At 63.8% G+C, this 19,846-nt stretch overlaps 5 non-coding genes across 5 annotated transcripts; all 5 read left to right on the top strand.

The window, feature by feature from the left end:
• Positions 1 to 2,773: 2,773 nt before the first annotated feature.
• Positions 2,774 to 2,892, top strand: LOC142871344 (5S ribosomal RNA). Its single transcript, XR_012919587.1, has one exon. It is a non-coding gene; the product is annotated as a 5S ribosomal RNA (ribosomal RNA).
• Positions 2,893 to 6,402: 3,510 nt separating this feature from the next.
• On the top strand, positions 6,403 to 6,521 carry LOC142871053 (5S ribosomal RNA). The gene has a single exon (XR_012919399.1). It is a non-coding gene; the product is annotated as a 5S ribosomal RNA (ribosomal RNA).
• Positions 6,522 to 10,026: 3,505 nt separating this feature from the next.
• Positions 10,027 to 10,145, top strand: LOC142871345 (5S ribosomal RNA). The gene has a single exon (XR_012919588.1). It is a non-coding gene; the product is annotated as a 5S ribosomal RNA (ribosomal RNA).
• Positions 10,146 to 13,655: 3,510 nt separating this feature from the next.
• Positions 13,656 to 13,774, top strand: LOC142871054 (5S ribosomal RNA). Its single transcript, XR_012919400.1, has one exon. It is a non-coding gene; the product is annotated as a 5S ribosomal RNA (ribosomal RNA).
• A 3,505-nt stretch (positions 13,775 to 17,279) lies between these two features.
• LOC142871346 (5S ribosomal RNA) lies at positions 17,280 to 17,398 on the top strand. Its single transcript, XR_012919589.1, has one exon. It is a non-coding gene; the product is annotated as a 5S ribosomal RNA (ribosomal RNA).
• Positions 17,399 to 19,846: the final 2,448 nt, after the last annotated feature.

Genomic DNA, 19,846 nt, shown 5'->3' on the forward strand with positions numbered 1-19,846 from the left:
TGGAGGTGTATGCCCATCCCCTCCCCCCACCCGCCCGACACCCACCCGATGAAGGTGATTCCTCTGTGTCCACTTGGGTGTCCGTCGGTTCGTACCCATTTGCTGGTGAGCGCGAGCACGTGGTGCTCGTGTGTCCATTCTTGGGCTACCTGGCTTACTGGAACGGGTTCCAGCTCTGGCCAGGAGAACCACGAGAGGTGCCCTCTCACCGCTGCTCCTCCTAGCTGAATAGCACTCCGTGGTGTCCACGCGCCACATTTCATTTACGCACTCGTGGGTCGATGGGCACTCGGGTCGCTTCCAGGTCTTTGCGATTGTGACTTGTGCCCTGACTCTAACCCTAACCCTTACCCAGCCCCGTCTCCTCCTCGGCCCCTGCCTGACTGACTCCTTCCCGCCCGGCCTGTCACCTGTCACCGTCCTCTGCCCCTGCCTGACACGCTCCTCCCCGCCCGGGCCGTCACCGTCCTCGGCCCCTGCCTGACGGGGCTCCTCCGTCGCCTGGGCCTTCCAAGGGCTTGGTGTGGACGCTGGTTCCAGGACGCCCTCCCAGGAACCCGGTAGCAGGGCGGCCGCAGCGTCTCGCGCCACCCAACCGTCCGCCGGCCGGCGGCCGTCGCTAAGTGGCCTGCGGGGGACGTGCCCCCACTGTGGGGGCGGGCGCCCAGCCTGGTGTCTTCTCTGAGGCCCCGTGGCTGCTTTTCCCCCCCCGCAAGGGGAGAGCCGCGGAGGTGGGGACCGCCTCCTCGTGGGGACGTACACCCAGCTCTCCACGTCGGATTCCGGGGCTCTCTGTCCTGCCAGAAGGCCCAGCTGGCCTGCGGGTCCTTAGAGTGGCAAAAACATCCGAAAACTGAGATTGAGGGTCCGGTGGTTGTCTGCACTTTTGTGCTGGGCACCCCAGGGAGGCCCGGGGGCTGGCTGGACAACGCGGTCTGCTGGGCGGGGGGGGGTTTGGAGGAGCAACTGATGCCCTTTGCACTTTGGGTAGCAAGTGTCTGAGGTGTCTCTGAGCCCTGCGCCATGTCGGGGGTGGGGGTGGGAGGTCGGGGGGGGTGGAGGAGCAGGAGGAGGAGGAGGAGGAGGAGGTGGGAAGGGCCGTGGCCTGCAGTCGTGTTCCCGGGGTGGCTTCTTCCACAGGCTGCTTGGCCTGGGCTCCCTGCACCTGGGCCTTTGGAGGACTGGCCCTGTGCTTGCCAACGCTTCCCCTGCAGGGACCCAGAGCTGGGAGGTTGCATCTCTCAGCCCTGGGTCGGGCAGAGCCCCAGCGGGCCATGCCCACAACCTCTCTCAGCACGGGTCCCCCAGAAGGCTCCTTTGGGACCAGGATTCTCTTGCGGGTGACTCTTTAAGGTCTGGCCCCTGGATGGAGGGGCACCAGGAGTAGAGGAGCAGGAAGGGGAAGGGGGTGGCCGTGCGAGGGGACACTTTCAGGCCAAGTCCCAGCTTCAGCCTGATCCTCCTGGGAACCCCGGGGTGTACGTCACACCTCCTGGTTGTCCCGCTCTGAGACAAGGAGCCGGGCTTCGCATTCCCCCAGCAGCCAGTCGTGGGCTGAGGACACCTGGGGCGTTGGGAACTCCCTGGCTTCTCCTTGGCTTAACATCTGGAGCTGCTTGGGAATCGTGCCGCCACACACACCCGAGTGCAGGTGTCTTCTGCACAGACTGCGGGCCTCGCTCTTCTGAATGCCGCTAGCTCGCCACCCACCCACGGGTGAACCTGGTCAGGGTACTTTCTCTCGGGGGCAGACTCTGATCCTGGCGGGCTACCGGTGTCTCTGTTTGCTCGTTTCTTTCTTCCATTTCGGGAAAGGCTTCCTTACTGGGTGTGGAAATCTCCTATGCCTTTCCTCGCCTATTCTGTCAGCTTTAAAATTCTCTTTCAGTTGCCACCCTCACAGATGGATTAGGAAACTCTTTCCGGTGCACTCATTAGTGAAATGACCTCAATGAAGCTGGAATCCAATATCTAATCGCCGATTTTTAGCGAGTCCACACGCCAGGGGGGTCGGGGTCCAATGCAGCCCCGGCCAGGCCCAGGCCCCTTGGACTGGGCCACAGGAGGACACAGAGGAGGGTCCCGGCCCCCACGGTCGCGTTGCCGGCAGTTCTCCAAGGGCTTGGGCGTTTTCCAGAGGTAGGAGATGGAGGGGACTGATTTCTTCAGCGCCCCACTAACCACGCCACCCCACCCATGGGACACATCCCTAGAGAGAGAGAGAGACGCCCCATACACTCGCTCCCCTCCCCCATGCGCTGTGCCCCAGCCCGGGCCCGGGGGAATAGGCGGCAGCCCACCCACAGGGTGGGGGGCGCAGCTGAAAGGGGTTGTCGGGGAGGGCGGCCCCTGCCTGGGGTCAAAGGGCGGGCGACCCGCGCGTGCGCAATCGGCGGCGGCGGCGGGGGCGGCCACGAGCTGGGGGTGGGCCAGGCGAGGAGAGGAAGGGGGCTGGAAGGTCTCCACCTTGGCGAGTCCAGCCGTGGAGGCGCATCTTGTGTGAGTGTGAGTGAGTGAGTGTGAGTGTGAGTGTGTGTGTGTGTGTGTGTGTGTGTATAGAGAGACAGCCCCCCACCCCGGCCCGCCGCTCCCTGCCCGCCCCGCCCCACCCCGCCTGTCACCCCCGTCCCTCGGAGCCCGCCGGACCCGGCCGGTGAACTCAACAGGCCCGCCCGGTGCGGGTCAGCGCTGGCGCGGGGCCTGGGGCGGGAGGAGGCGGCGGGAAAGCGCAGAGAGGCTCGGCTTCTTGAGCGGGGCAGGGGCGCCCTCCGCCGTCTAGGGCCACACCACCCTGAACGCGCCCGATCTCGTCTGGTCTCGGAAGCTAAGCAGGGTCGGGCCTGGTTAGTACTTGGATGGGAGACCGCCTGGGAATACCGGGTGCCGTAGGCTTCTTTTTTTTTTTTTTTTTTTTTTTGTTTTGCCTCTTGTTCTGTCCCCTCTCTGGGAGCGAGGCGGCGGCCCGGGGCGGGGGTCACCCCCACCCTCAGCGCCCGCCGCGGTGCCTGGCGCCCCAGCCCGCACCGTGGGGCCTCCTCTTGTCCCAAGCCGCGACACCGCCGTCACGCGGCAGCATGCGTGGCTTCTGGACTGTCAGGTCTCAGACCAAAGGTCTGCTCCGTGGGAACCGACACGCTGGAGGAAACCTTGAGAGTCTGAGAGGGGAGGGAGTTCCAGAAGAAGGCCAGGATGTCATTTTGAGGGAGTATGTGACCAGAACTCGTCCCGTTGCTTTTGGGGTTCTATGGGCTACACGTAGGAATCTTTGGTGGTGGCACCTGATGTTGGGGGATCCGGAGTCACACCCAGACCTGCCCCACAGGCCTCCTTTTACTTTTCTCTTCGGATTCATTATGTTTAAAAAGTGTCTCTTATCTCTATGATTGCATTTTCTTTTCTCTCTCTTTTCAAGCAGATGATGGGAGTCCAAGTATTAAGGTGACATGTGTTGCCCGTGCCCCCCTCCCCCCTGTGTTCTTATTCATTAACCTCTGATGTTGTTCCAGCGTATTGTGGGGGTACCAATGTTAAGGTCGGGTACGTTGCCCTCTCCCAGCCTCCCCCCTCGGGTCAGAGCCTCAAGTGCGCCCATCCCCCAGTCGGTGCGCACCCACCCCATTCCTAATGGAGGTGTATGCCCATCCCCTCCCCCCACCCGCCCGACACCCACCCGATGAAGGTGATTCCTCTGTGTCCACTTGGGTGTCCGTCGGTTCGTACCCATTTGCTGGTGAGCGCGAGCACGTGGTGCTCGTGTGTCCATTCTTGGGCTACCTGGCTTACTGGAACGGGTTCCAGCTCTGGCCAGGAGAACCACGAGAGGTGCCCTCTCACCGCTGCTCCTCCTAGCTGAATAGCACTCCGTGGTGTCCACGCGCCACATTTCATTTACGCACTCGTGGGTCGATGGGCACTCGGGTCGCTTCCAGGTCTTTGCGATTGTGACTTGTGCCCTGACTCTAACCCTAACCCTTACCCAGCCCCGTCTCCTCCTCGGCCCCTGCCTGACTGACTCCTTCCCGCCCGGCCTGTCACCTGTCACCGTCCTCTGCCCCTGCCTGACACGCTCCTCCCCGCCCGGGCCGTCACCGTCCTCGGCCCCTGCCTGACGGGGCTCCTCCGTCGCCTGGGCCTTCCAAGGGCTTGGTGTGGACGCTGGTTCCAGGACGCCCTCCCAGGAACCCGGTAGCAGGGCGGCCGCAGCGTCTCGCGCCACCCAACCGTCCGCCGGCCGGCGGCCGTCGCTAAGTGGCCTGCGGGGGACGTGCCCCCACTGTGGGGCGGGCGCCCAGCCTGGTGTCTTCTCTGAGGCCCCGTGGCTGCTTTTCCCCCCCCGCAAGGGGAGAGCCGCGGAGGTGGGGACCGCCTCCTCGTGGGGACGTACACCCAGCTCTCCACGTCGGATTCCGGGGCTCTCTGTCCTGCCAGAAGGCCCAGCTGGCCTGCGGGTCCTTAGAGTGGCAAAAACATCCGAAAACTGAGATTGAGGGTTCGGTGGTTGTCTGCACTTTTGTGCTGGGCACCCCAGGGAGGCCCGGGGGCTGGCTGGACAACGCGGTCTGCTGGGCGGGGGGGGGGTTTGGAGGAGCAACTGATGCCCTTTGCACTTTGGGTAGCAAGTGTCTGAGGTGTCTCTGAGCCCTGCGCCATGTCGGGGGTGGGGGTGGGAGGTCGGGGGGGGGGGGTGGAGGAGCAGGAGGAGGAGGAGGAGGAGGAGGTGGGAAGGGCCGTGGCCTGCAGTCGTGTTCCCGGGGTGGCTTCTTCCACAGGCTGCTTGGCCTGGGCTCCCTGCACCTGGGCCTTTGGAGGACTGGCCCTGTGCTTGCCAACGCTTCCCCTGCAGGGACCCAGAGCTGGGGGGTTGCATCTCTCAGCCCTGGGTCGGGCAGAGCCCCAGCGGGCCATGCCCACAACCTCTCTCAGCACGGGTCCCCCAGAAGGCTCCTTTGGGACCAGGATTCTCTTGCGGGTGACTCTTTAAGGTCTGGCCCCTGGATGGAGGGGCACCAGGAGTAGAGGAGCAGGAAGGGGAAGGGGGTGGCCGTGCGAGGGGACACTTTCAGGCCAAGTCCCAGCTTCAGCCTGATCCTCCTGGGAACCCCGGGGTGTACGTCACACCTCCTGGTTGTCCCGCTCTGAGACAAGGAGCCGGGCTTCGCATTCCCCCAGCAGCCAGTCGTGGGCTGAGGACACCTGGGGCGTTGGGAACTCCCTGGCTTCTCCTTGGCTTAACATCTGGAGCTGCTTGGGAATCGCGCCGCCACACACACCCGAGTGCAGGTGTCTTCTGCACAGACTGCGGGCCTCGCTCTTCTGAATGCCGCTAGCTCGCCACCCACCCACGGGTGAACCTGGTCAGGGTACTTTCTCTCGGGGGCAGACTCTGATCCTGGCGGGCTACCGGTGTCTCTGTTTGCTCGTTTCTTTCTTCCATTTCGGGAAAGGCTTCCTTACTGGGTGTGGAAATCTCCTATGCCTTTCCTCGCCTATTCTGTCAGCTTTAAAATTCTCTTTCAGTTGCCACCCTCACAGATGGATTAGGAAACTCTTTCCGGTGCACTCATTAGTGAAATGACCTCAATGAAGCTGGAATCCAATATCTAATCGCCGATTTTTAGCGAGTCCACACGCCAGGGGGGTCGGGGTCCAATGCAGCCCCGGCCAGGCCCAGGCCCCTTGGACTGGGCCACAGGAGGACACAGAGGAGGGTCCCGGCCCCCACGGTCGCGTTGCCGGCAGTTCTCCAAGGGCTTGGGCGTTTTCCAGAGGTAGGAGATGGAGGGGACTGATTTCTTCAGCGCCCCACTAACCACGCCACCCCACCCATGGGACACATCCCTAGAGAGAGAGAGAGACGCCCCATACACTCGCTCCCCTCCCCCATGCGCTGTGCCCCAGCCCGGGCCCGGGGGAATAGGCGGCAGCCCACCCACAGGGTGGGGGGCGCAGCTGAAAGGGGTTGTCGGGGAGGGCGGCCCCTGCCTGGGGTCAAAGGGCGGGCGACCCGCGCGTGCGCAATCGGCGGCGGCGGCGGGGGCGGCCACGAGCTGGGGGTGGGCCAGGCGAGGAGAGGAAGGGGGCTGGAAGGTCTCCACCTTGGCGAGTCCAGCCGTGGAGGCGCATCTTGTGTGAGTGTGAGTGAGTGAGTGTGAGTGTGAGTGTGTGTGTGTGTGTGTGTGTGTGTATAGAGAGACAGCCCCCCACCCCGGCCCGCCGCTCCCTGCCCGCCCCGCCCCACCCCGCCTGTCACCCCCGTCCCTCAGAGCCCGCCGGACCCGGCCGGTGAACTCAACAGGCCCGCCCGGTGCGGGTCAGCGCCGGCGCGGGGCCTGGGGCGGGAGGAGGCGGCGGGAAAGCGCAGAGAGGCTCGGCTTCTTGAGCGGGGCAGGGGCACCCTCCGCCGTCTAGGGCCACACCACCCTGAACGCGCCCGATCTCGTCTGGTCTCAGAAGCTAAGCAGGGTCGGGCCTGGTTAGTACTTGGATGGGAGACCGCCTGGGAATACCGGGTGCCGTAGGCTTCTTCTTTTTTTTTTTTTTTTTTTTGTTTTGCCTCTTGTTCTGTCCCCTCTCTGGGAGCGAGGCGGCGGCCCGGGGCGGGGGTCACCCCCACCCTCAGCGCCCGCCGCGGTGCCTGGCGCCCCAGCCCGCACCGTGGGGCCTCCTCTTGTCCCAAGCCGCGACACCGCCGTCACGTGGCAGCATGCGTGGCTTCTGGACTGTCAGGTCTCAGACCAAAGGTCTGCTCCGTGGGAACCGACACGCTGGAGGAAACCTTGAGAGTCTGAGAGGGGAGGGAGTTCCAGAAGAAGGCCAGGATGTCATTTTGAGGGAGTATGTGACCAGAACTCGTCCCGTTGCTTTTGGGGTTCTATGGGCTACACGTAGGAATCTTTGGTGGTGGCACCTGATGTTGGGGGATCCGGAGTCACACCCAGACCTGCCCCACAGGCCTCCTTTTACTTTTCTCTTCGGATTCATTATGTTTAAAAAGTGTCTCTTATCTCTATGATTGTATTTTCTTTTCTCTCTCTTTTCAAGCAGATGATGGGAGTCCAAGTATTAAGGTGACATGTGTTGCCCGTGCCCCCCTCCCCCCTGTGTTCTTATTCATTAACCTCTGATGTTGTTCCAGCGTATTGTGGGGGTACCAATGTTAAGGTCGGGTACGTTGCCCTCTCCCAGCCTCCCCCCTCGGGTCAGAGCCTCAAGTGCGCCCATCCCCCAGTCGGTGCGCACCCACCCCATTCCTAATGGAGGTGTATGCCCATCCCCTCCCCCCACCCGCCCGACACCCACCCGATGAAGGTGATTCCTCTGTGTCCACTTGGGTGTCCGTCGGTTCGTACCCATTTGCTGGTGAGCGCGAGCACGTGGTGCTCGTGTGTCCATTCTTGGGCTACCTGGCTTACTGGAACGGGTTCCAGCTCTGGCCAGGAGAACCACGAGAGGTGCCCTCTCACCGCTGCTCCTCCTAGCTGAATAGCACTCCGTGGTGTCCACGCGCCACATTTCATTTACGCACTCGTGGGTCGATGGGCACTCGGGTCGCTTCCAGGTCTTTGCGATTGTGACTTGTGCCCTGACTCTAACCCTAACCCTTACCCAGCCCCGTCTCCTCCTCGGCCCCTGCCTGACTGACTCCTTCCCGCCCGGCCTGTCACCTGTCACCGTCCTCTGCCCCTGCCTGACACGCTCCTCCCCGCCCGGGCCGTCACCGTCCTCGGCCCCTGCCTGACGGGGCTCCTCCGTCGCCTGGGCCTTCCAAGGGCTTGGTGTGGACGCTGGTTCCAGGACGCCCTCCCAGGAACCCGGTAGCAGGGCGGCCGCAGCGTCTCGCGCCACCCAACCGTCCGCCGGCCGGCGGCCGTCGCTAAGTGGCCTGCGGGGGACGTGCCCCCACTGTGGGGCGGGCGCCCAGCCTGGTGTCTTCTCTGAGGCCCCGTGGCTGCTTTTCCCCCCCCGCAAGGGGAGAGCCGCGGAGGTGGGGACCGCCTCCTCGTGGGGACGTACACCCAGCTCTCCACGTCGGATTCCGGGGCTCTCTGTCCTGCCAGAAGGCCCAGATGGCCTGCGGGTCCTTAGAGTGGCAAAAACATCCGAAAACTGAGATTGAGGGTCCGGTGGTTGTCTGCACTTTTGTGCTGGGCACCCCAGGGAGGCCCGGGGGCTGGCTGGACAACGCGGTCTGCTGGGCGGGGGGGGGTTTGGAGGAGCAACTGATGCCCTTTGCACTTTGGGTAGCAAGTGTCTGAGGTGTCTCTGAGCCCTGCGCCATGTCGGGGGTGGGGGTGGGAGGTCGGGGGGGGTGGAGGAGCAGGAGGAGGAGGAGGAGGAGGAGGTGGGAAGGGCCGTGGCCTGCAGTCGTGTTCCCGGGGTGGCTTCTTCCACAGGCTGCTTGGCCTGGGCTCCCTGCACCTGGGCCTTTGGAGGACTGGCCCTGTGCTTGCCAACGCTTCCCCTGCAGGGACCCAGAGCTGGGAGGTTGCATCTCTCAGCCCTGGGTCGGGCAGAGCCCCAGCGGGCCATGCCCACAACCTCTCTCAGCACGGGTCCCCCAGAAGGCTCCTTTGGGACCAGGATTCTCTTGCGGGTGACTCTTTAAGGTCTGGCCCCTGGATGGAGGGGCACCAGGAGTAGAGGAGCAGGAAGGGGAAGGGGGTGGCCGTGCGAGGGGACACTTTCAGGCCAAGTCCCAGCTTCAGCCTGATCCTCCTGGGAACCCCGGGGTGTACGTCACACCTCCTGGTTGTCCCGCTCTGAGACAAGGAGCCGGGCTTCGCATTCCCCCAGCAGCCAGTCGTGGGCTGAGGACACCTGGGGCGTTGGGAACTCCCTGGCTTCTCCTTGGCTTAACATCTGGAGCTGCTTGGGAATCGTGCCGCCACACACACCCGAGTGCAGGTGTCTTCTGCACAGACTGCGGGCCTCGCTCTTCTGAATGCCGCTAGCTCGCCACCCACCCACGGGTGAACCTGGTCAGGGTACTTTCTCTCGGGGGCAGACTCTGATCCTGGCGGGCTACCGGTGTCTCTGTTTGCTCGTTTCTTTCTTCCATTTCGGGAAAGGCTTCCTTACTGGGTGTGGAAATCTCCTATGCCTTTCCTCGCCTATTCTGTCAGCTTTAAAATTCTCTTTCAGTTGCCACCCTCACAGATGGATTAGGAAACTCTTTCCGGTGCACTCATTAGTGAAATGACCTCAATGAAGCTGGAATCCAATATCTAATCGCCGATTTTTAGCGAGTCCACACGCCAGGGGGGTCGGGGTCCAATGCAGCCCCGGCCAGGCCCAGGCCCCTTGGACTGGGCCACAGGAGGACACAGAGGAGGGTCCCGGCCCCCACGGTCGCGTTGCCGGCAGTTCTCCAAGGGCTTGGGCGTTTTCCAGAGGTAGGAGATGGAGGGGACTGATTTCTTCAGCGCCCCACTAACCACGCCACCCCACCCATGGGACACATCCCTAGAGAGAGAGAGAGACGCCCCATACACTCGCTCCCCTCCCCCATGCGCTGTGCCCCAGCCCGGGCCCGGGGGAATAGGCGGCAGCCCACCCACAGGGTGGGGGGCGCAGCTGAAAGGGGTTGTCGGGGAGGGCGGCCCCTGCCTGGGGTCAAAGGGCGGGCGACCCGCGCGTGCGCAATCGGCGGCGGCGGCGGGGGCGGCCACGAGCTGGGGGTGGGCCAGGCGAGGAGAGGAAGGGGGCTGGAAGGTCTCCACCTTGGCGAGTCCAGCCGTGGAGGCGCATCTTGTGTGAGTGTGAGTGAGTGAGTGTGAGTGTGAGTGTGTGTGTGTGTGTGTGTGTGTGTATAGAGAGACAGCCCCCCACCCCGGCCCGCCGCTCCCTGCCCGCCCCGCCCCACCCCGCCTGTCACCCCCGTCCCTCGGAGCCCGCCGGACCCGGCCGGTGAACTCAACAGGCCCGCCCGGTGCGGGTCAGCGCTGGCGCGGGGCCTGGGGCGGGAGGAGGCGGCGGGAAAGCGCAGAGAGGCTCGGCTTCTTGAGCGGGGCAGGGGCGCCCTCCGCCGTCTAGGGCCACACCACCCTGAACGCGCCCGATCTCGTCTGGTCTCGGAAGCTAAGCAGGGTCGGGCCTGGTTAGTACTTGGATGGGAGACCGCCTGGGAATACCGGGTGCCGTAGGCTTCTTTTTTTTTTTTTTTTTTTTTTTGTTTTGCCTCTTGTTCTGTCCCCTCTCTGGGAGCGAGGCGGCGGCCCGGGGCGGGGGTCACCCCCACCCTCAGCGCCCGCCGCGGTGCCTGGCGCCCCAGCCCGCACCGTGGGGCCTCCTCTTGTCCCAAGCCGCGACACCGCCGTCACGCGGCAGCATGCGTGGCTTCTGGACTGTCAGGTCTCAGACCAAAGGTCTGCTCCGTGGGAACCGACACGCTGGAGGAAACCTTGAGAGTCTGAGAGGGGAGGGAGTTCCAGAAGAAGGCCAGGATGTCATTTTGAGGGAGTATGTGACCAGAACTCGTCCCGTTGCTTTTGGGGTTCTATGGGCTACACGTAGGAATCTTTGGTGGTGGCACCTGATGTTGGGGGATCCGGAGTCACACCCAGACCTGCCCCACAGGCCTCCTTTTACTTTTCTCTTCGGATTCATTATGTTTAAAAAGTGTCTCTTATCTCTATGATTGCATTTTCTTTTCTCTCTCTTTTCAAGCAGATGATGGGAGTCCAAGTATTAAGGTGACATGTGTTGCCCGTGCCCCCCTCCCCCCTGTGTTCTTATTCATTAACCTCTGATGTTGTTCCAGCGTATTGTGGGGGTACCAATGTTAAGGTCGGGTACGTTGCCCTCTCCCAGCCTCCCCCCTCGGGTCAGAGCCTCAAGTGCGCCCATCCCCCAGTCGGTGCGCACCCACCCCATTCCTAATGGAGGTGTATGCCCATCCCCTCCCCCCACCCGCCCGACACCCACCCGATGAAGGTGATTCCTCTGTGTCCACTTGGGTGTCCGTCGGTTCGTACCCATTTGCTGGTGAGCGCGAGCACGTGGTGCTCGTGTGTCCATTCTTGGGCTACCTGGCTTACTGGAACGGGTTCCAGCTCTGGCCAGGAGAACCACGAGAGGTGCCCTCTCACCGCTGCTCCTCCTAGCTGAATAGCACTCCGTGGTGTCCACGCGCCACATTTCATTTACGCACTCGTGGGTCGATGGGCACTCGGGTCGCTTCCAGGTCTTTGCGATTGTGACTTGTGCCCTGACTCTAACCCTAACCCTTACCCAGCCCCGTCTCCTCCTCGGCCCCTGCCTGACTGACTCCTTCCCGCCCGGCCTGTCACCTGTCACCGTCCTCTGCCCCTGCCTGACACGCTCCTCCCCGCCCGGGCCGTCACCGTCCTCGGCCCCTGCCTGACGGGGCTCCTCCGTCGCCTGGGCCTTCCAAGGGCTTGGTGTGGACGCTGGTTCCAGGACGCCCTCCCAGGAACCCGGTAGCAGGGCGGCCGCAGCGTCTCGCGCCACCCAACCGTCCGCCGGCCGGCGGCCGTCGCTAAGTGGCCTGCGGGGGACGTGCCCCCACTGTGGGGCGGGCGCCCAGCCTGGTGTCTTCTCTGAGGCCCCGTGGCTGCTTTTCCCCCCCCGCAAGGGGAGAGCCGCGGAGGTGGGGACCGCCTCCTCGTGGGGACGTACACCCAGCTCTCCACGTCGGATTCCGGGGCTCTCTGTCCTGCCAGAAGGCCCAGCTGGCCTGCGGGTCCTTAGAGTGGCAAAAACATCCGAAAACTGAGATTGAGGGTTCGGTGGTTGTCTGCACTTTTGTGCTGGGCACCCCAGGGAGGCCCGGGGGCTGGCTGGACAACGCGGTCTGCTGGGCGGGGGGGGGGTTTGGAGGAGCAACTGATGCCCTTTGCACTTTGGGTAGCAAGTGTCTGAGGTGTCTCTGAGCCCTGCGCCATGTCGGGGGTGGGGGTGGGAGGTCGGGGGGGGGGGGTGGAGGAGCAGGAGGAGGAGGAGGAGGAGGAGGTGGGAAGGGCCGTGGCCTGCAGTCGTGTTCCCGGGGTGGCTTCTTCCACAGGCTGCTTGGCCTGGGCTCCCTGCACCTGGGCCTTTGGAGGACTGGCCCTGTGCTTGCCAACGCTTCCCCTGCAGGGACCCAGAGCTGGGGGGTTGCATCTCTCAGCCCTGGGTCGGGCAGAGCCCCAGCGGGCCATGCCCACAACCTCTCTCAGCACGGGTCCCCCAGAAGGCTCCTTTGGGACCAGGATTCTCTTGCGGGTGACTCTTTAAGGTCTGGCCCCTGGATGGAGGGGCACCAGGAGTAGAGGAGCAGGAAGGGGAAGGGGGTGGCCGTGCGAGGGGACACTTTCAGGCCAAGTCCCAGCTTCAGCCTGATCCTCCTGGGAACCCCGGGGTGTACGTCACACCTCCTGGTTGTCCCGCTCTGAGACAAGGAGCCGGGCTTCGCATTCCCCCAGCAGCCAGTCGTGGGCTGAGGACACCTGGGGCGTTGGGAACTCCCTGGCTTCTCCTTGGCTTAACATCTGGAGCTGCTTGGGAATCGCGCCGCCACACACACCCGAGTGCAGGTGTCTTCTGCACAGACTGCGGGCCTCGCTCTTCTGAATGCCGCTAGCTCGCCACCCACCCACGGGTGAACCTGGTCAGGGTACTTTCTCTCGGGGGCAGACTCTGATCCTGGCGGGCTACCGGTGTCTCTGTTTGCTCGTTTCTTTCTTCCATTTCGGGAAAGGCTTCCTTACTGGGTGTGGAAATCTCCTATGCCTTTCCTCGCCTATTCTGTCAGCTTTAAAATTCTCTTTCAGTTGCCACCCTCACAGATGGATTAGGAAACTCTTTCCGGTGCACTCATTAGTGAAATGACCTCAATGAAGCTGGAATCCAATATCTAATCGCCGATTTTTAGCGAGTCCACACGCCAGGGGGGTCGGGGTCCAATGCAGCCCCGGCCAGGCCCAGGCCCCTTGGACTGGGCCACAGGAGGACACAGAGGAGGGTCCCGGCCCCCACGGTCGCGTTGCCGGCAGTTCTCCAAGGGCTTGGGCGTTTTCCAGAGGTAGGAGATGGAGGGGACTGATTTCTTCAGCGCCCCACTAACCACGCCACCCCACCCATGGGACACATCCCTAGAGAGAGAGAGAGACGCCCCATACACTCGCTCCCCTCCCCCATGCGCTGTGCCCCAGCCCGGGCCCGGGGGAATAGGCGGCAGCCCACCCACAGGGTGGGGGGCGCAGCTGAAAGGGGTTGTCGGGGAGGGCGGCCCCTGCCTGGGGTCAAAGGGCGGGCGACCCGCGCGTGCGCAATCGGCGGCGGCGGCGGGGGCGGCCACGAGCTGGGGGTGGGCCAGGCGAGGAGAGGAAGGGGGCTGGAAGGTCTCCACCTTGGCGAGTCCAGCCGTGGAGGCGCATCTTGTGTGAGTGTGAGTGAGTGAGTGTGAGTGTGAGTGTGTGTGTGTGTGTGTGTGTGTGTATAGAGAGACAGCCCCCCACCCCGGCCCGCCGCTCCCTGCCCGCCCCGCCCCACCCCGCCTGTCACCCCCGTCCCTCAGAGCCCGCCGGACCCGGCCGGTGAACTCAACAGGCCCGCCCGGTGCGGGTCAGCGCCGGCGCGGGGCCTGGGGCGGGAGGAGGCGGCGGGAAAGCGCAGAGAGGCTCGGCTTCTTGAGCGGGGCAGGGGCACCCTCCGCCGTCTAGGGCCACACCACCCTGAACGCGCCCGATCTCGTCTGGTCTCAGAAGCTAAGCAGGGTCGGGCCTGGTTAGTACTTGGATGGGAGACCGCCTGGGAATACCGGGTGCCGTAGGCTTCTTCTTTTTTTTTTTTTTTTTTTTGTTTTGCCTCTTGTTCTGTCCCCTCTCTGGGAGCGAGGCGGCGGCCCGGGGCGGGGGTCACCCCCACCCTCAGCGCCCGCCGCGGTGCCTGGCGCCCCAGCCCGCACCGTGGGGCCTCCTCTTGTCCCAAGCCGCGACACCGCCGTCACGTGGCAGCATGCGTGGCTTCTGGACTGTCAGGTCTCAGACCAAAGGTCTGCTCCGTGGGAACCGACACGCTGGAGGAAACCTTGAGAGTCTGAGAGGGGAGGGAGTTCCAGAAGAAGGCCAGGATGTCATTTTGAGGGAGTATGTGACCAGAACTCGTCCCGTTGCTTTTGGGGTTCTATGGGCTACACGTAGGAATCTTTGGTGGTGGCACCTGATGTTGGGGGATCCGGAGTCACACCCAGACCTGCCCCACAGGCCTCCTTTTACTTTTCTCTTCGGATTCATTATGTTTAAAAAGTGTCTCTTATCTCTATGATTGTATTTTCTTTTCTCTCTCTTTTCAAGCAGATGATGGGAGTCCAAGTATTAAGGTGACATGTGTTGCCCGTGCCCCCCTCCCCCCTGTGTTCTTATTCATTAACCTCTGATGTTGTTCCAGCGTATTGTGGGGGTACCAATGTTAAGGTCGGGTACGTTGCCCTCTCCCAGCCTCCCCCCTCGGGTCAGAGCCTCAAGTGCGCCCATCCCCCAGTCGGTGCGCACCCACCCCATTCCTAATGGAGGTGTATGCCCATCCCCTCCCCCCACCCGCCCGACACCCACCCGATGAAGGTGATTCCTCTGTGTCCACTTGGGTGTCCGTCGGTTCGTACCCATTTGCTGGTGAGCGCGAGCACGTGGTGCTCGTGTGTCCATTCTTGGGCTACCTGGCTTACTGGAACGGGTTCCAGCTCTGGCCAGGAGAACCACGAGAGGTGCCCTCTCACCGCTGCTCCTCCTAGCTGAATAGCACTCCGTGGTGTCCACGCGCCACATTTCATTTACGCACTCGTGGGTCGATGGGCACTCGGGTCGCTTCCAGGTCTTTGCGATTGTGACTTGTGCCCTGACTCTAACCCTAACCCTTACCCAGCCCCGTCTCCTCCTCGGCCCCTGCCTGACTGACTCCTTCCCGCCCGGCCTGTCACCTGTCACCGTCCTCTGCCCCTGCCTGACACGCTCCTCCCCGCCCGGGCCGTCACCGTCCTCGGCCCCTGCCTGACGGGGCTCCTCCGTCGCCTGGGCCTTCCAAGGGCTTGGTGTGGACGCTGGTTCCAGGACGCCCTCCCAGGAACCCGGTAGCAGGGCGGCCGCAGCGTCTCGCGCCACCCAACCGTCCGCCGGCCGGCGGCCGTCGCTAAGTGGCCTGCGGGGGACGTGCCCCCACTGTGGGGCGGGCGCCCAGCCTGGTGTCTTCTCTGAGGCCCCGTGGCTGCTTTCCCCCCCCGCAAGGGGAGAGCCGCGGAGGTGGGGACCGCCTCCTCGTGGGGACGTACACCCAGCTCTCCACGTCGGATTCCGGGGCTCTCTGTCCTGCCAGAAGGCCCAGATGGCCTGCGGGTCCTTAGAGTGGCAAAAACATCCGAAAACTGAGATTGAGGGTCCGGTGGTTGTCTGCACTTTTGTGCTGGGCACCCCAGGGAGGCCCGGGGGCTGGCTGGACAACGCGGTCTGCTGGGCGGGGGGGGGTTTGGAGGAGCAACTGATGCCCTTTGCACTTTGGGTAGCAAGTGTCTGAGGTGTCTCTGAGCCCTGCGCCATGTCGGGGGTGGGGGTGGGAGGTCGGGGGGGGGTGGAGGAGCAGGAGGAGGAGGAGGAGGAGGAGGTGGGAAGGGCCGTGGCCTGCAGTCGTGTTCCCGGGGTGGCTTCTTCCACAGGCTGCTTGGCCTGGGCTCCCTGCACCTGGGCCTTTGGAGGACTGGCCCTGTGCTTGCCAACGCTTCCCCTGCAGGGACCCAGAGCTGGGAGGTTGCATCTCTCAGCCCTGGGTCGGGCAGAGCCCCAGCGGGCCATGCCCACAACCTCTCTCAGCACGGGTCCCCCAGAAGGCTCCTTTGGGACCAGGATTCTCTTGCGGGTGACTCTTTAAGGTCTGGCCCCTGGATGGAGGGGCACCAGGAGTAGAGGAGCAGGAAGGGGAAGGGGGTGGCCGTGCGAGGGGACACTTTCAGGCCAAGTCCCAGCTTCAGCCTGATCCTCCTGGGAACCCCGGGGTGTACGTCACACCTCCTGGTTGTCCCGCTCTGAGACAAGGAGCCGGGCTTCGCATTCCCCCAGCAGCCAGTCGTGGGCTGAGGACACCTGGGGCGTTGGGAACTCCCTGGCTTCTCCTTGGCTTAACATCTGGAGCTGCTTGGGAATCGTGCCGCCACACACACCCGAGTGCAGGTGTCTTCTGCACAGACTGCGGGCCTCGCTCTTCTGAATGCCGCTAGCTCGCCACCCACCCACGGGTGAACCTGGTCAGGGTACTTTCTCTCGGGGGCAGACTCTGATCCTGGCGGGCTACCGGTGTCTCTGTTTGCTCGTTTCTTTCTTCCATTTCGGGAAAGGCTTCCTTACTGGGTGTGGAAATCTCCTATGCCTTTCCTCGCCTATTCTGTCAGCTTTAAAATTCTCTTTCAGTTGCCACCCTCACAGATGGATTAGGAAACTCTTTCCGGTGCACTCATTAGTGAAATGACCTCAATGAAGCTGGAATCCAATATCTAATCGCCGATTTTTAGCGAGTCCACACGCCAGGGGGGTCGGGGTCCAATGCAGCCCCGGCCAGGCCCAGGCCCCTTGGACTGGGCCACAGGAGGACACAGAGGAGGGTCCCGGCCCCCACGGTCGCGTTGCCGGCAGTTCTCCAAGGGCTTGGGCGTTTTCCAGAGGTAGGAGATGGAGGGGACTGATTTCTTCAGCGCCCCACTAACCACGCCACCCCACCCATGGGACACATCCCTAGAGAGAGAGAGAGACGCCCCATACACTCGCTCCCCTCCCCCATGCGCTGTGCCCCAGCCCGGGCCCGGGGGAATAGGCGGCAGCCCACCCACAGGGTGGGGGGCGCAGCTGAAAGGGGTTGTCGGGGAGGGCGGCCCCTGCCTGGGGTCAAAGGGCGGGCGACCCGCGCGTGCGCAATCGGCGGCGGCGGCGGGGGCGGCCACGAGCTGGGGGTGGGCCAGGCGAGGAGAGGAAGGGGGCTGGAAGGTCTCCACCTTGGCGAGTCCAGCCGTGGAGGCGCATCTTGTGTGAGTGTGAGTGAGTGAGTGTGAGTGTGAGTGTGTGTGTGTGTGTGTGTGTGTGTATAGAGAGACAGCCCCCCACCCCGGCCCGCCGCTCCCTGCCCGCCCCGCCCCACCCCGCCTGTCACCCCCGTCCCTCGGAGCCCGCCGGACCCGGCCGGTGAACTCAACAGGCCCGCCCGGTGCGGGTCAGCGCTGGCGCGGGGCCTGGGGCGGGAGGAGGCGGCGGGAAAGCGCAGAGAGGCTCGGCTTCTTGAGCGGGGCAGGGGCGCCCTCCGCCGTCTAGGGCCACACCACCCTGAACGCGCCCGATCTCGTCTGGTCTCGGAAGCTAAGCAGGGTCGGGCCTGGTTAGTACTTGGATGGGAGACCGCCTGGGAATACCGGGTGCCGTAGGCTTCTTTTTTTTTTTTTTTTTTTTTTTGTTTTGCCTCTTGTTCTGTCCCCTCTCTGGGAGCGAGGCGGCGGCCCGGGGCGGGGGTCACCCCCACCCTCAGCGCCCGCCGCGGTGCCTGGCGCCCCAGCCCGCACCGTGGGGCCTCCTCTTGTCCCAAGCCGCGACACCGCCGTCACGCGGCAGCATGCGTGGCTTCTGGACTGTCAGGTCTCAGACCAAAGGTCTGCTCCGTGGGAACCGACACGCTGGAGGAAACCTTGAGAGTCTGAGAGGGGAGGGAGTTCCAGAAGAAGGCCAGGATGTCATTTTGAGGGAGTATGTGACCAGAACTCGTCCCGTTGCTTTTGGGGTTCTATGGGCTACACGTAGGAATCTTTGGTGGTGGCACCTGATGTTGGGGGATCCGGAGTCACACCCAGACCTGCCCCACAGGCCTCCTTTTACTTTTCTCTTCGGATTCATTATGTTTAAAAAGTGTCTCTTATCTCTATGATTGCATTTTCTTTTCTCTCTCTTTTCAAGCAGATGATGGGAGTCCAAGTATTAAGGTGACATGTGTTGCCCGTGCCCCCCTCCCCCCTGTGTTCTTATTCATTAACCTCTGATGTTGTTCCAGCGTATTGTGGGGGTACCAATGTTAAGGTCGGGTACGTTGCCCTCTCCCAGCCTCCCCCCTCGGGTCAGAGCCTCAAGTGCGCCCATCCCCCAGTCGGTGCGCACCCACCCCATTCCTAATGGAGGTGTATGCCCATCCCCTCCCCCCACCCGCCCGACACCCACCCGATGAAGGTGATTCCTCTGTGTCCACTTGGGTGTCCGTCGGTTCGTACCCATTTGCTGGTGAGCGCGAGCACGTGGTGCTCGTGTGTCCATTCTTGGGCTACCTGGCTTACTGGAACGGGTTCCAGCTCTGGCCAGGAGAACCACGAGAGGTGCCCTCTCACCGCTGCTCCTCCTAGCTGAATAGCACTCCGTGGTGTCCACGCGCCACATTTCATTTACGCACTCGTGGGTCGATGGGCACTCGGGTCGCTTCCAGGTCTTTGCGATTGTGACTTGTGCCCTGACTCTAACCCTAACCCTTACCAGCCCCGTCTCCTCCTCGGCCCCTGCCTGACTGACTCCTTCCCGCCCGGCCTGTCACCTGTCACCGTCCTCTGCCCCTGCCTGACACGCTCCTCCCCGCCCGGGCCGTCACCGTCCTCGGCCCCTGCCTGACGGGGCTCCTCCGTCGCCTGGGCCTTCCAAGGGCTTGGTGTGGACGCTGGTTCCAGGACGCCCTCCCAGGAACCCGGTAGCAGGGCGGCCGCAGCGTCTCGCGCCACCCAACCGTCCGCCGGCCGGCGGCCGTCGCTAAGTGGCCTGCGGGGGACGTGCCCCCACTGTGGGGCGGGCGCCCAGCCTGGTGTCTTCTCTGAGGCCCCGTGGCTGCTTTTCCCCCCCCGCAAGGGGAGAGCCGCGGAGGTGGGGACCGCCTCCTCGTGGGGACGTACACCCAGCTCTCCACGTCGGATTCCGGGGCTCTCTGTCCTGCCAGAAGGCCCAGCTGGCCTGCGGGTCCTTAGAGTGGCAAAAACATCCGAAAACTGAGATTGAGGGTTCGGTGGTTGTCTGCACTTTTGTGCTGGGCACCCCAGGGAGGCCCGGGGGCTGGCTGGACAACGCGGTCTGCTGGGCGGGGGGGGGGTTTGGAGGAGCAACTGATGCCCTTTGCACTTTGGGTAGCAAGTGTCTGAGGTGTCTCTGAGCCCTGCGCCATGTCGGGGGTGGGGGTGGGAGGTCGGGGGGGGGGGGTGGAGGAGCAGGAGGAGGAGGAGGAGGAGGAGGTGGGAAGGGCCGTGGCCTGCAGTCGTGTTCCCGGGGTGGCTTCTTCCACAGGCTGCTTGGCCTGGGCTCCCTGCACCTGGGCCTTTGGAGGACTGGCCCTGTGCTTGCCAACGCTTCCCCTGCAGGGACCCAGAGCTGGGGGGTTGCATCTCTCAGCCCTGGGTCGGGCAGAGCCCCAGCGGGCCATGCCCACAACCTCTCTCAGCACGGGTCCCCCAGAAGGCTCCTTTGGGACCAGGATTCTCTTGCGGGTGACTCTTTAAGGTCTGGCCCCTGGATGGAGGGGCACCAGGAGTAGAGGAGCAGGAAGGGGAAGGGGGTGGCCGTGCGAGGGGACACTTTCAGGCCAAGTCCCAGCTTCAGCCTGATCCTCCTGGGAACCCCGGGGTGTACGTCACACCTCCTGGTTGTCCCGCTCTGAGACAAGGAGCCGGGCTTCGCATTCCCCCAGCAGCCAGTCGTGGGCTGAGGACACCTGGGGCGTTGGGAACTCCCTGGCTTCTCCTTGGCTTAACATCTGGAGCTGCTTGGGAATCGCGCCGCCACACACACCCGAGTGCAGGTGTCTTCTGCACAGACTGCGGGCCTCGCTCTTCTGAATGCCGCTAGCTCGCCACCCACCC

This window comes from Microcebus murinus, chromosome 5 (genome assembly GCF_040939455.1).
Source record: "Microcebus murinus isolate Inina chromosome 5, M.murinus_Inina_mat1.0, whole genome shotgun sequence".
Lineage (NCBI taxonomy): Eukaryota > Metazoa > Chordata > Mammalia > Primates > Cheirogaleidae > Microcebus > Microcebus murinus.